This window comes from Athene noctua, chromosome 7 (genome assembly GCF_965140245.1).
Source record: "Athene noctua chromosome 7, bAthNoc1.hap1.1, whole genome shotgun sequence".
Lineage (NCBI taxonomy): Eukaryota > Metazoa > Chordata > Aves > Strigiformes > Strigidae > Athene > Athene noctua.
In genome coordinates, this window is record NC_134043.1 from 38,714,954 (window position 1) to 38,729,269 (window position 14,316).

Genomic DNA, 14,316 nt, shown 5'->3' on the forward strand with positions numbered 1-14,316 from the left:
CGTTCTATTACCTGTGTAGAGAGAAGTTCCTAGGAATCATCTTGCACTCTTTCTCTCAGATCATTAGGGCATATGAATGACTGCTGGCTAACAGAGGGGAGATGAGCAGGGACAGGAGTCTCCTAGAGGCCTGGAGCAAGCACAGTATGTTTCCATTTTGGGCAAGTAACTTCTTGTGCTGTGACTGTGTGGGAAGCAAGGAGTGCATTTTTCACCTTGACTTCCAGACTGTACAGAATGAAGCTTTCTTGGATGAGGGAAAGCTGAACAAATGTGGCTACTTTGAATCAAAACTGCCTTTTTGTTGTACTCTGATGCAAACATGAAACAAGTGGTACAGCTTTGGCATGATCCTCAGACTGATGTTTTTCAGTATTTATTTTACATTGTTTCAGACGGTTTTCAATGAATATAATTTATTCACTATCCATTTGGTGTCTTTATCTGCGCTTAATAGTCATCTGTGGCCTGAGTAAAACAAATATTTCAGTCCTTAAATTATGTATGCACTGCAGCACTGCTCACATCTCAGGCTTAAAGACCTTTTGTGCCGTTATCCGAGTCTCACAAATTTGTTGTTGTCTCCTAGAAAATGACAGCGAACTTTTGCTGGACTGCTGGAGAGCACTGCCTGGCTGCAGCAGATCGTGTGCCTCAGGGTGTGGATGGGGAGGCTGGCGAAGCTGCTCCCATGCTGTGAGCTCGAGAGTCTCCTCCTTGGACACCAACCGTGAGCCCTTTGCTTTTCCCCTTCAGCAGTGCTGGGCCACGCTTCTCTCCCACCTCTGTTTTTCCCTGCTAGGCATTTTCTTGGCCAGGCTTTCTGGATTTATTCCCCCTTCTCCCTTTCTTCCGTTCTCCAGTGAGCAAAGTGTAGGTCCCTGGCAGTTGCCATAGAGATAACAGAGCCTTATCTCTACCTCTGCTTTTCTCTCCCTTTGTGAAAGGTGCTCCTGCCCCTCTGTAGCTTGGCTGGCTGAGCCAGCTGCATCATCCCAAATGTGCCAGCCTGCCCTGCTCCCTGCCACATAAGCAGGCTGTCCTCCAGACTGACCAGTTGTGTACCCTGACCTGGGATGGGCAGCTTAGCTATTATATTGTACTTGAGGCTCTCAGTAAGATCTGCACTGATCTGTGCACAGGAATGGAGGACACTGAATCTCCAAGTAGCCCCGTGGTGTGACTTCACTGGATGATCCTGCCTGCCCTTCCCAGCTCTGTGCCCCTAAATCCACCTTCTACTTTCAAGCTGCCAGGGACTCTGGTCTTCCTTGGGTACAATGGCCAGAATGTGAGAGTGTCAGTGCCCGTGAACACTGCGGTGCTATGAACTCTTGCTCGCCTGAGTGGGATGTGCAGGAGAGAGGCAGATGAACAAAGAAGGGGTAAGAGACTTCACCATGGTTGGCCCTTTCATTTCCCTCCCTGTGGGCCCTGGCCATGACTACAGGTTGCTGCAATTTGTAGTTGACTCAGTAGCAGTACTGTGAGATTCAGTGCTGATGACTGGTTGGGAGATGAGAGGTAACTGTTTTTCCTCCAGATCTAATCTCACACCCCAGGGGGAAGAGATCATGTGGAAACTGAGCGAAGTGCTGAGAGTTAGTGTCCTCTGCTGACCTCATGAATACAATTATCTGAAAAGATGACTTTTACTTGGCCGCTTTGTGCATGCTGTTTCAGAGCTATTATCTTGAATGTTGACTCAAAATGATCAATATGCCTTCAAGAAGCTTGTCCTAAATTCTTCTGACAAATTATTAATAGAAGTCATTTGAGCAGTCGGACTATTCAGAAAACTTAGACTTTTTACTGTTCAAAGCTTGGCTGCTGGGAATGCAGTATGCAAAATATTAATTTTGCTTTACACTTTTCTAAGAATTTCTGACAGAAGAGAAGCTTTGTTCTTTTGAAGTGCAGTAGAAATAGCAACACAACCACTCTGAACTCTGAGACTACATTTGATCAGATGCAGACAGAGGTGCTTGAAGAGCCTGTATTTTCCTCCCACATTTGCAGACATTTAGAGGAAATATTATGTCTTTTTATGGCAAAAATGAACAGAACAGCAGAGAACTTTGAAAAGTTCAGACAAGGGAGTGTATTTGAACAGAGTTTCTCAAGTACTGCAGGATAAGACCTGTCCTGCTCACACCTAAACTGGAGTAAAAGAGGGAGATACTTCTAATGTGCAGTACCAGTTATTTGTTGGACGTTACAGAAAATATTATCTTTGTCACCTTCAGTAGGGCACAGGGGATTTGACTAGAGGTAGAATCACAGAGAGCTGACTGTCTTCCCTGCAGAGACTCAGATGGAAGAGATGCTTTGGCAGGGAAATTAGATGCAGGACAAAGACCTTCTGATCACAGCTGGTTTCAGTGGGCTTATTTTAATGGGAAAACCCTGAGCTGAGGACAAACTCTGCTGATGTCTCAGAGTTGTGCATTGCAATAAAGGAGTTGTGGGGTTTTATTTTCAATACTTCTAAGATTTTCTGCTCCCTACTGACACCACTACTAAAATGTTAAAAGATCTGAGGGGATGGAGAGCAGCCCACTCGCAGTGTTTGGTTTCCTGCCGAGCAGCCACTAGCAGGGCAATTTTACCAATCAGGCAGAATCCAAAGAAAATTTCGCAGCAACTTTGTAAAATCTGCCTCTGTCATTCAAGAGAGGAAGAATTGCCCGTAGAGAAAGTGCTGACTTGGCCTTCTGATGCCTAAAGCTGAGTTTGAGACATCCCAAGTTGTTTCGGGCAAGTGCCTAATCCTTGTACACCTCCTTAAAGTATGACTGATAGTTTCTTAGCGAGGCTGGGCTGTTATTGTCACAAGCTTTTCCTGACAGTGACAATACTGTATGTTTGAGGTCCTGCCACCACAGGATACTGATCTTGTCTGGAGATTTTTTGCTCCTACTGAAGGATAGCTATAAAAATCAAAATGCAGGATGTGGAAAGTATAAAACTAGTTCATATAAAAACATCTTCTGTCATCAGATTACTCTCCAGTACAGTGGATTGTGGGCCAGGGTTATTCAGCCATGTGCCCACTGTCACTACCTCTGAATCTCAGGTTTTTACTGCTTTTGAAGATTGCTGCTTGTGCTGTGGCTGATTGAGTGATTTAGGCCTCAAAACAGTCCCAGCAGCACTTCTGAGCCACTGGGATTATAACTATGAAATAAGTTGTACGTTAACTTTCTCTCCATGCTGACTTGAGAAAATAGATTAAACAGATAACAGCTTTGAGATAACACAGATGCGGATATGTTTCCCCCAGAACTGTAGCCTTGCGTCTGTTTATGATTGCAACAGCTGTATGTGTGCACGTCCCATCCAGCACAGCCAACCTGTTACCCAGTGGGAGCAGCCGTTGACTCAAGCAGCCTGTCTGGCACCCGGTGTGCTGGCTGCTACCAGGGTAGGGAGGGACAGGCTTAATACTGTTACGGCTCTGCTGAACAGTGCTGCTGCAGCTGAAATAAAACTGCAGTGGCTGAAGTCAATGGTTCTGCTGGCTGGGTAAAGGATGTTCCAGCTGTACTGATCACTACATAGTTTCCAGAAATATATTTGCATTTCTTCTCCCAGAGTATTCTGAAAAAAGCTTCAGGGCAGCAGCAAGGGACACAGGTGGCCAGCAGCTCCAACACAGCCCCAGTCCTAAGGGGAAAACTATTCTAAACACATAAAAGTCTGTGCGCATCTGTATCTGAAGCAGACACTTAATTTTTCACTTCTTTTTCATGCCACTGAGCCAGAGGGGCTGCCTGCTCGCCTGGCTCACAGTGAGCTCTAGGCAAGTGTCCGGGGCAGCCTGAGTGCCAGCTTATTGAAGGCTTGTGTTGAGAAACTTGCAGTGACCTTGCCTTTGCAGGTTAACCGGTTATTTGTTCCTGTGGTGTCTTCATTGCCCCCACCTTGAGGGGCTTATGGGTATGGCCCAGCACAGCTGTCTGTGGTACCGCTGCCCTGGCTGGATGAGTACGTACAGTGTCTGCTTCTTCCAGAGACAGTTCAGAGAACCAACAAAATGAATATGGCCCATATTAATACATCATCAGTAGTCAAGTATACAAAGGAAGAAGACGATGGCCTCGATGGAAATCATCTGAGTGAAGCCAAAGGTGCTTTTAAATTTCCACTTCTTCTTGCCAAGATATTCTTTGCAAAAAAAAATTTTTTAAAAAATTGTGTTTTGAGCATAAACCCTACCTTGCTTTAGGGTTGGAGAATCCTGGGGGTTTTCTTGTCTGTTTGTTTGCTTGTTTCTTCTTGCACTGATTTGCTGGCAATTCCTGCTTGAAAGCTTTACTGGACAATGACAAAATCCTTTTGTCTTGCCTGCCAAATACAGCAGATCATCACAAGCAAAACATTTAATGTATCACGTTTTGCAGACAAACTGGAAAAGAACTTGGATGCTGTACTTCCTCTGAACTTGCTGCCAGATCTCATGGGCTGTTGTATTCAAGCTATATGGTAAAAGCCTGCTTTACAGTAACTCCATAGGAGCCTCACTGAACTATCTTTAATAAAGACTGGGCCATACCTCAAGCAGTAACCTGAGCTGTGCTGCCTTTGTGCACAAAGGCTGTGGTGGTTCTGTTTCATGAAGGGTCCCACAAAGTTCAAAGGGATTATCTGGTGAGTAGAAGGGTTTGTGTGATGGCATGTGCAAGGCTCAGCACTGATGTTAAATGCACCCTGTGTACCCAATGTTTTATGCCCCAAGAAAGAGTGTATTCAGATGCTGATTGTAACAATAATATGTCTTCTGCAACAAAAATATTGAACAAGAAGTGGGATCAAATACATCTTTTAGATGTAATTACTTAAAATTTTCCTTCTTTTGAGACCACTGAGTTAGAAACAAGGTTTTCCTGGGCACTCTGTGCACCCAGAAACTGGATGTTCATCACATGAGTACAGATTTTAGTGCTGTTTTGGGAAATCTGCTCAGTGCTTTTTTCCCAGGAGAAGGCCACGAGGCAAGGTGTTGGTGACCTTGAGGTGTGACCTAGCACCAAAACCTGAGGTCTTAGGGTTACCACAGTTTCTAGTGGAATATTGCAGTGAGGTACCTAGAAATAAACCTTCTTTAATTACAATGATCCGTAGAATCTTCCTGTTATTAGGCATTGCCATGCTGTTGGTTGTGTCACCACAACATCTAAGCCTGCCCTCTCAGGCAGGCTTGCTCACTGCCTTTCTAGAGCAGAGGGAGGATTTGTTCTGAGGTGTAGACCCCTCTGGAGGCCTGAGTGTATTTGCTTTTGTCTGTAGCTGGGCAGAGATGTGTCCTGGGCAGCCTCATCTGCTAGCAAGTATCCTCAGCTCAGCTCTTGCTAAATGGAGTGTGCCCTTGTGGCCATGGTAGTGCTGGGCTACTAGTTGTTGGTGGGGGCAGAAAGCAGGCAGGCTCTAAGGCTCTGTGAGCTGAAATATGCTCTTGAGACTGCTCTTCACCCCAGAGCATATTCAAGGCATCACTCCGGATTTGCAAAGGGCATGCTGCACCTGCCTCCCCACTCGGTGCAGAGCTGAGGAGTTTGAGTTTTGAGGCCACTGGAATTTGAGTACGAGGCTGGTTCTTCAGAGGTGACAGCTTTTCTTATCTGTATCTCAAAGCTGTATGCAAATTCTCTAGGTAAAATTTCCTGAGGAAAGTCTAACCACAAAATCAGCAGAGGTGGTGAAAGGGAGTGGGTAGGAAGGAAACTTGCTCCCCTCCAAACAGTCTATTTTAAATATATGTTGTGAAATAAGGGGGCTCTAAGTATGACAGCCAAGTATTCTCAGAAGAATAGAACTATCTGCATGTTTTATCTTCAATGAAACAGTTGGGGGTTTTTTCACCTTTCTATATGGAATTAAGCTGCTGCTTTGTAGGGCGGATCTGCAGCAGTGTGTGCCTGTGTCCCAAATTCTCGATAGAGGGGGAGGAGTTATGTAACTGTCAGGAGGAGATCAAAATTCTCACTATGCTGGGCTCACTCAGTGAAAACAGTATCATGGGAATAGACACACCAAAGTAGGCTTAAATAAATAGAGCAGAGTCAAAGGACCTGAATGACATGTAGAAGGGCTATGGGGAAGAAGACAGTAGTTTCAGCTGTGATTTAAGAGTTTAAAGGGGTGATGGCAGATTAAGGGTCTAAACAATTTTCATCTCTATGTTACAAACAGCTGATTATTTTAATTGAAAAGTTTTTTCAATCCAGTCCTAGCTGTCTTGTGTGAAATCTGGCAGTGTCTGTAGGATCAGAGCCCCTTTCCACTGAAACCAGTGTAAAGGCTTCCATGGGCTTGTCAGCTTTCCAGGGTTTAGTCAACTTTGCAAATTTTTTTATCAAGCAGATAGATACACTTTTACAGCAACATTCTAAATCATTGAAGTTATTTCTGGAAAAGATAATTTTTTTTAAGAAAAGAACCTCCTTTAAAGTTTACTAACAGATAGCAGTCCGATGACCACAAGCCTCCTAAATGCCAACCATAAAGGGAAGAACAGTGTGGCATATGATTTCCTAAGTGCTAAGAAACTAGATAAAACAATGAACATTGTCTCTGTTTGGCTTAAAATGGAGCCATGCACATTCTGCCATACACAACTGTGTAGTCTTTGCAGTTCTGCAGTGGTTTTCCACCATGCTTGCAGACTTTGTACAGGCAATTTGTGTGTCTGCACAGACATGTATAGAGCTTCCCATGGCGGTTCACACTGCTCGCTTTCCCCCCACTCCTGATGTATATTAGATGGGCTGTAGCTCCTTTCTAAGAAAACATGTTTCGTTTTACCAGGCATTTAAAGAGTTCTTCTGTTATGTCTGGAAAACAAAAGAGGAAATCTATAGCCTTGTCATACTATTGTTCACATGTTACTGCTTATTCACGTACACTCTACTTTCTTGTTATCTTAGAACTTGGTGTATCAGAGCTACATTTTCATTGCTCAGATCCCCTCTCTTCCTTAAGCCTAATAAAAACAAGCTATAAAGCAGCCATATAGTGCTTTCACAGTGCTAGGGCACACCCACAGAGGAGATCTGATGGGCAAATGTAGTTGGTAAAAAGCCAAACTAACTTGAAGGAATTCCAAGTTAAACAGAGACCCCTCAACAAATTTACATTAGGCTCTGAAGAAGTTAGAGCAAGATGTGTAAAGGGCAAAATCATCTCTCAGTGCTCAATAGAAGCAGAAGGTCTATAAACCCTGGAGGACCATTGACATTTCTTCTTCTTTGCCTCCCAATTCTGGTCTGAAAATCAAGGCCCTTGTCTCTTCAGAGCCTCATCACTGCAAAAGGCACTCTTCCCTGACAGCTTCAGCTAGCTTTGGAACAGAAAGGTCCACTGGAAATGCCCTGCTGCACTTCAGTGGTGATTCGTTATTAAAAACTGATTCCAATTTCTTAATGTCCCCTGCAAAAATGAGAAAATGCCCACCTTCATTAAATGTAAATGTTTTCAGAGAGACAGAAAGAGATACCAAAGAATGGGAGGAGATGGGAAGGAGAATGTTGCTCATTTTTCCATTTGGGATTAGTATAGTTGAGTCTCACTTGGCTCTTCTGAGTCCTGCCTCTTTCCTTGGTAATGAAAAACAGGGCCAGAAATGATGGCTTAGCTGTAGCAGCACTGTAGCTGGGAACTGCTCATTACAAACAGCCGGTGTCAATATGGTGATGTGGAAAAACTCTCAGTACCTCTACTACCTTTCAAGCACTCCGTATTTTCCTTCCCTCCTCTCTTCACACTCTTGCAGTCTGCTGCTAGGAAGCCTTGTGCATCCTGCTTTGTGTTTGGCCTCCTAATCCTGGTCCTTGGCTCTTCCATCAACTGTTTTCAAACAACCTTTCATGCCAATCTAATAAACACTAGATGTCTAATTTTAGAGACAGGATGGTCCCAGATGCTTTTCTGACTTGTACTGTAATACATTTTTCTTAAAGAGAATTTTTGTTCTTAATCTTCCAAAAGTGATATAGCTCTTGGAAAAGCAGCCATGTCTGAGCCTCCCTTACCTGCTGTTTCTCATTTCCATGAAGAGAATTATAAGGAAAATTACATGACAGTGTCTTTAATCACAATCTGAAGGTTAATACCAAGGGTTTATGCTCTGCATTTCCCTCAAAGTTTAGCAGAAATACTTGCTTCCTGTGTATGTCACAATCGCTGTGCTGTGCCAGCTATTGCCTGGTTATTATTGGCTTCGTAAGAAAGAGTCCCACGGTTGGAGATAAAGCTGAGGTGTGATATGGCAATGCATCACTCTGGAGTTGTGTAGCGGAGGCCTTGATAGAAAGCCCTGTTCAATGATTTAAATACTCTCAAAATTCACTTTAGGAGACATTCTTGTTTTCTTTTTGTCAGCCTGAGAGGAGACACCTTATATGGAATTCGCACATGAACTGGTTCTCTGCCCAATAAATATTTGCATGCTCCCAAGTAAAAGGAAACTGGCATTTGGCTGAGGGGTTGCATGCGGCAGGGACAGAGCTGTGTGGTGTGCTGGGGTGCTGGGGTGAGAGCAGGACAACTCAGCTCTGCATGGCTTTCTGTTCAGCTGGGCAAGTGAACCCTGTTGGCAAGCAGGTGCTGGAGTGGCAGAGCTACCTGTGCTGTGCAGTGTGCAGCTTGGGGAGTCACCAGCTGGGCCAAGCTGATGATGGGTAACTTGAGTCTGTGACCAGCTGGTCATGAATGTAAGTGTAAATTACACAACTGGCCAATGACTCCTTATGTCTTTGCCTAGAGAATTGTTACCAGAAGAGAAAACTGGAGACTATTCACTTTGCTTTCCTCAAGAGAGTTTGATCCTGTGCATCTTTGATCTGCTCATTTGGAAATGTGATGTTCAAGGAAATCCTCTAGGTAGATCTGTGTATGCCACTTCTGTATGTATTTTCTATGCATATTTTGAAATCAAGAAGCAGGAAAACCAGCTTTTTCTCCTTTACACCCACTGCCCAACAACAGATTGAGAAACAAACATACACACACTTATAGTCCAGTGTTTCATCTCTGTCTCTCTAATATCAATATTGCAAGGTTTACTGTGAAACAGAACAACAGTTTAATTACTAAAACTGTATTACTTCTGTTCTTTAGCTCTGCCCACCCCATCAGAGATCAGAGAAGATTTAAAGCTCCTGGCACAGTTATCTCCTGGGCCTGGCCTGCCATTTCATTGTAAGCTTGGCTGCTAAGTGTGGTGGAAAAGCAGGGGAGAGACTTGTAGCTCAAATTAGCCCGACAATAATTAGACAAGCACTGTTGCTGACCAGTATTACTCATCATACTAGCTCATACTAGCATCATACTCATCAGACTAGCTCTGAGGAGAGCAGCTCAAGCATTAGAAGCTGTAGCAGGGGACTGATCACACCAAGTGGCTGCCCTTGTTTGGACACCTTTTAGGACACCTTAGCTAGTTCACTGGGAGCTGGTCTGACACTTTCTCCATAGCACTGCCCTGTCTCTGTAGGCACACATTTCTTTCTGCTTGCCCATTTGTCTCCACCCACCTGCTGTCTCTTACTTACGCTGAAATTGCAAGTGCTTTCAAGCAGGAAGGGTCTTTAGTTCTGCTTATGCCTCACTAAACACAAAGGGATCCTAGACCCAGGGACACTACTGTGATAGCAATAAATGTTCTTACTGGAAACCACAGTTAAACCAAACATTTTAAATGTGTTTGCTGAAATGTGATTGTTCAGCTTTGTTTCTAGGATCTATATGAGCACAAGTCCTAAGCCGCTACTATGGAGTTTGAAAATAGCCACCAGAGACTCTCTTGTGTGGACTCCAGGAAAGGGCATTGCTCACTGTCTTGAAATGTGAAGCCATGATGGGAAGGTATGATACAAGAGTTGTTTTGGTACTGTGCATGCTTCTGGTAATGAACACTGGGGGTTCCCCTGACTTAACCATGGGCTAAAGTGGAGTGCATCCCCATCAAAACTTGGTAAACCTCGCTGACAGTCTTCTTTGTTGTTCCCTCTGTACATGCAGTGGTGACATATAACACTACAAAGTTTTAACTCCTTTGTACAGCAGTTTTTAATCCCCATCAGTAAAAGGCTTTAGAGCTATCACCAAGCAGAACATACCACTTTCATGTTCTATGAAGGGGAAAGATTTCAGCAGTGAAAAGCACACCCAGCTGGTATTTCATATTCAGTATGAAATAGTGATAACCATTGGGATAGCCTATGCAATAGTGATAACGTGGAGGAGTGGGTTACGATCAATAGAAATATTTTCATAAATTGCTTTTTTGATGGTTACGCACATGCAACATCCACTGAATATCGGTAACTGCTGAACATCTACCTGTGATCAAAATAACAAGACTTACTGTAACAACTAACTCCCAAAAGTGGGGAGAATGCAATTTGAAGCTCGCCAGGTCAAGGGCTATTTGTGTTGTTTACTCTTTAGCGTGAGGCTAAGATCTGACAAGAGTGATAATTTCATTCTTTGGATACGAAAGCTGAATATTCCAATTCTGGGGGAAAAAAAAAAAAGAAAAGAAAAAGACAAGACACCATTTTATAGCTCTGTGGAATATAACTGGTATTTTTTTGGTCTCCTACCTGGAGTCACGCACCTAAGGATTACACTTTTGTTGTTGACTCCTTTTTCTCAGCTATACTTAACAGCATCTGTGCTGAGCCTTTATGGCTTGATCCAAAATCAGCATGAAGGGATAAAATTTTTGTTTAAAACTTTTTCTTTATTTCATGCTTGTGGTGTCTTTTCAAGGGGAATTTGCAATGATTTAGCAGCATTCTTATAACTAGCATGATCTAGTCAGCCTTGTAGAACAATGTAATAAAAATAAAAGACAGAATTGCATAGTCTTGGGAAAAAGAAAACAGTCTCTCAAGTACACAAGAAGGCTGGAAAAATTCTGTTTCTTCCCATTATATCAGCTGGTTTAATAAGAGGCATAACTTACCTAAAACCTCTGTCTTGAATATAATCACTGCAACTTTACAGAACAAGACACATATTCCAGTAGGATGTCTCGGAACATCTCTTCTTGCATTTCTTTCCAGAACTAGAATTTCCTGTTCCTTTGTTTATATGCAGTATCCCTGGTAAGGAAGAAGCCTGACCTTCGTTTACAAACTAATCATTGATGAATGTCTGAGCAATAGTTGGGAAAAAAAAAAAAAAAAAAGGCACAGTGAGTATTTTGCTGGCTAGTCAAACAGCAAATCAGAAGAGTCTCTCTTGTCAGGTATGCATCATTCTAATCTCATTCTGCTGTCACGCCAAAGGATCAGTTGGGTTTGTAAATGTACACAAATATCAGGGAGTGGCAGACTCTCTTACAATACACAGCCCCTCTAACCTCTTTGTCCTCAGTACCTGTCAGCCAGGATCAGCAGAGTATAACAAGCCCTTTCGTTACCTTCATTTTGCTCTTCCATTTCAGGGTCCTCTTTTCAAGCCTTTTTTGGTTTTGCTGTAATGTGAAGCTAATTCTATTATCAGTCAAAATGTTGACAGGCGTATGCTTCCTCTGTAGGTTTAGAGTTTGTGGGTGAATAGCATGTCTCTGTGCCACATTTAGCTTTGAGCTTTGCTGGAACAGACTGTTCCAACACGTCCATTTTTTTTCTCCTAGACCTCACCTTTCTGCCCATATGAAATGCAAGCTGCTTGCTATTTCCTATCTTGCTCCCGTATAATGAACTAATTTTTTTCCAATGCTGTCTTTTTTCTACCATCATGTCTTTTCTGTGTTGCAGTGATCCTTCAAGCAGGAAATGGCTCTCTTCAAGCCAAGTGCTGTGCTTGATTGCTGCTGTGTATTTAGGGTAACTATGGTGCTCTAGTGGCCTGGGGTCCCTAGAGAAAACTGTGGAAGGAGATGGTCGATGGTTCCCAGGGAACTGAGAGGCATTGGATCTACAACCTATGTTTTGATGCCAAACTGTGGAAGGAGATTCTAGACATTTCCTAATGTCTCTGTTTTCTTGTAAGCAGTAGCCGCAGTTGCCATGGATATGTCTTGTGATCTTAAATGGAAGGGGAAGTGGATGAGAAGGCACGTGCCACGGTGCAGTCTGTGCATTTAGGCATCAGTCATTTCAGACTGTTGTAGCCACTTAGACCCAAACTCAGCTATGTGAAGTCCAGACTCATCTACTCAGTGGACAGGAAGAACCTGGACAAACAGCAAAGAAGGACTGCCTGAACGTGATGTGTGAGTGCCAGCTGGCAGCGAATGCAGCTCAAGAATCAGGAGTCAGTGGACCCGCTGCTCAGCAGCAACATGCAAAGCTACTTCCATAACAGTTCTGTGCTGGGAGCAGACCCCAGGCAAATGACTTGAATCACACCCAGCATGTGCTGTTACTGAAACAGAGAGCACAGGCATATAAAATGAAACAGCACATCTGAATTCTCTCTCCCTATTTATAATTCTGTTCAGAGGGACAGAACATTTTTCCTGGAAGAGGACCATCTTAAAACTACTGGGTGGAATAAGAAAAGTACATGTACACTTTCCAACCATCTCCAGATTCAAGTGCTGATGTGGGAAGTAGATCTGGACTAAAAATATCTGGGAATTAAATTTTTCGCTGGCAAAAGGCAGCCACCTGAGGGACAACATAGGTAGTTGGCACTCTTGAAGAAGGGCCTGCAGACTGGATTGGGAGGAAGTTTGTGCAGCTGGCTAGACCATCAGAGGTGTATACGTTACTACAGTTTTCACAGTAGCGCTAGACTTTGTAGTGCATAGTGCTCTTTTGTAACTGTGTTTATAGTTGGTGTTCTTAGAATAAAAAATGTTCTTTAAGGAGTTAGACCTGCACATCTTTAGATACGTTTTCAGGCATTGAAGTGCTTGAGTAAATAGCCATGATTCTTTTCTTAACAGGTGTATTGGTGTGCTAAGAGTTTAAGAGTTTTCCTGTTTTCTCCACAGAATGCATTCGCATTTCTTTGTCTAGCTTTTTATCCAAGTACCTGCCTTGCCTATTCTCTTTGGGCTCTGAACTGGGAACACATCTCTGCATGAAAAACAGGTTTATACAGAGGAAGTTATTGATATAGGTGTTTCATGAGAATTAGATTCACATTCATGTTCTTAAAAATGAGAGATTAAGGGTTTGGGGTTTTTAATCTTCCCAATCATTAAATGAAGCAATTACTTCTCTCTCTCTTTTTTTTTTTTTCTTCTGTGAAGAGCAAAATCTCCAGAGGATTTTCAGTATTCTTTTTCTTTTCTTTCAATGGTGTTGGATGTCCTGTGAGAAATCCTCGTTTTGCTAAAATCAGCAATGGCTTCCAGTCTTCAGTGACAGTGGGGTTTACCCCTGCTGTGTTAATGACAGCTTGTTAAACAGGTTGTGTAGTTCTGAGTGGCCCAAGCTCTTGTCACGACTTAAGGTTTCAGGTTTATATGGCTATCTTCTCTGCAGGTTTTTTCTAGAGAAATGCAACTTCGTGTCACAACAGTTGTGTCTTTTCTATCTCTGGATTTACAAACTCATCCTGTGGATGAGCAGTGACACCTGGCAGGAATATCCCGTGGCAGCTGGTAGGCTCTTTTTAATAGATTGGCCCCAGCTTCCTAGTACAGCCTTTAAAGTTGGGGGCACTTGGTCTGGAAAGCCCACCCTCAATACTTTCCTGAGATCTGCTTTTCAGTGGGTGGGTGCCATATCACCTCTGAGATGCCCCAAGTTGCAATGATTGCTCCTTGCTTTGGAGGTTGTTGGCTGTGAGCGCTGGCCTCTGTTTTCAGATGAGCCTGGCTGATTTGTCTGTTTTAATTTGGAATGATGACTCCTTTAGCATCAAGCATTGCAAAAGATAATTTTCTGTTAAAACAAACAAGCTGTCCCTAGTACATTCTCCTGCAACTGTGCTCATGCTGATCTTTCTTCTTCTGTTCCATTGCTGTGAATATTTGGCAGGCCCTTGAAACCTTTGGGCAACTGACTCAGCAACCCATCCTGGAACACTGCTTTTAGAGTTGTGGTGTTTTGTGAAGGACCAAAGCACCCAGGAATCCTATAGGCACCATGTGTCCCTGTGTCCCTGTTCCTCATCTCCCCAGTGTCCTGCCATGACCTTCTTTCTGTCCCAGTTCTTCCTGCACCCTGACTACTACTCCTTCTTGGCATGCTCTAGCCAATGCTGCAACATCACCTGGTTGCCCCAACCCCACCATGTCCTTGTGCCCACAGCAGCCATGCAGAGGTGACGTTGAGGCTGGGCTCACCTCGCAGCAGTGAATGCAGGCACAGATGGGACATCACCTCCAGCATCACCACCACACCCTAG

The 14,316-nt window shown here is 43.5% G+C and overlaps 1 long non-coding RNA gene across 1 annotated transcript in view; it reads left to right on the forward strand.

Annotated features, from left to right (window-relative positions):
- The first annotated feature begins 617 nt into the window (after positions 1 to 617).
- Positions 618 to 14,316, forward strand: part of LOC141962541 (uncharacterized) — a 29,198-nt gene continuing 15,499 nt past the window's right edge. Inside the window, exon 1 of the long non-coding RNA XR_012633958.1 lies at positions 618 to 730. This is a non-coding gene — a long non-coding RNA (uncharacterized LOC141962541). The remainder of the gene's footprint in view (positions 731 to 14,316) is intronic.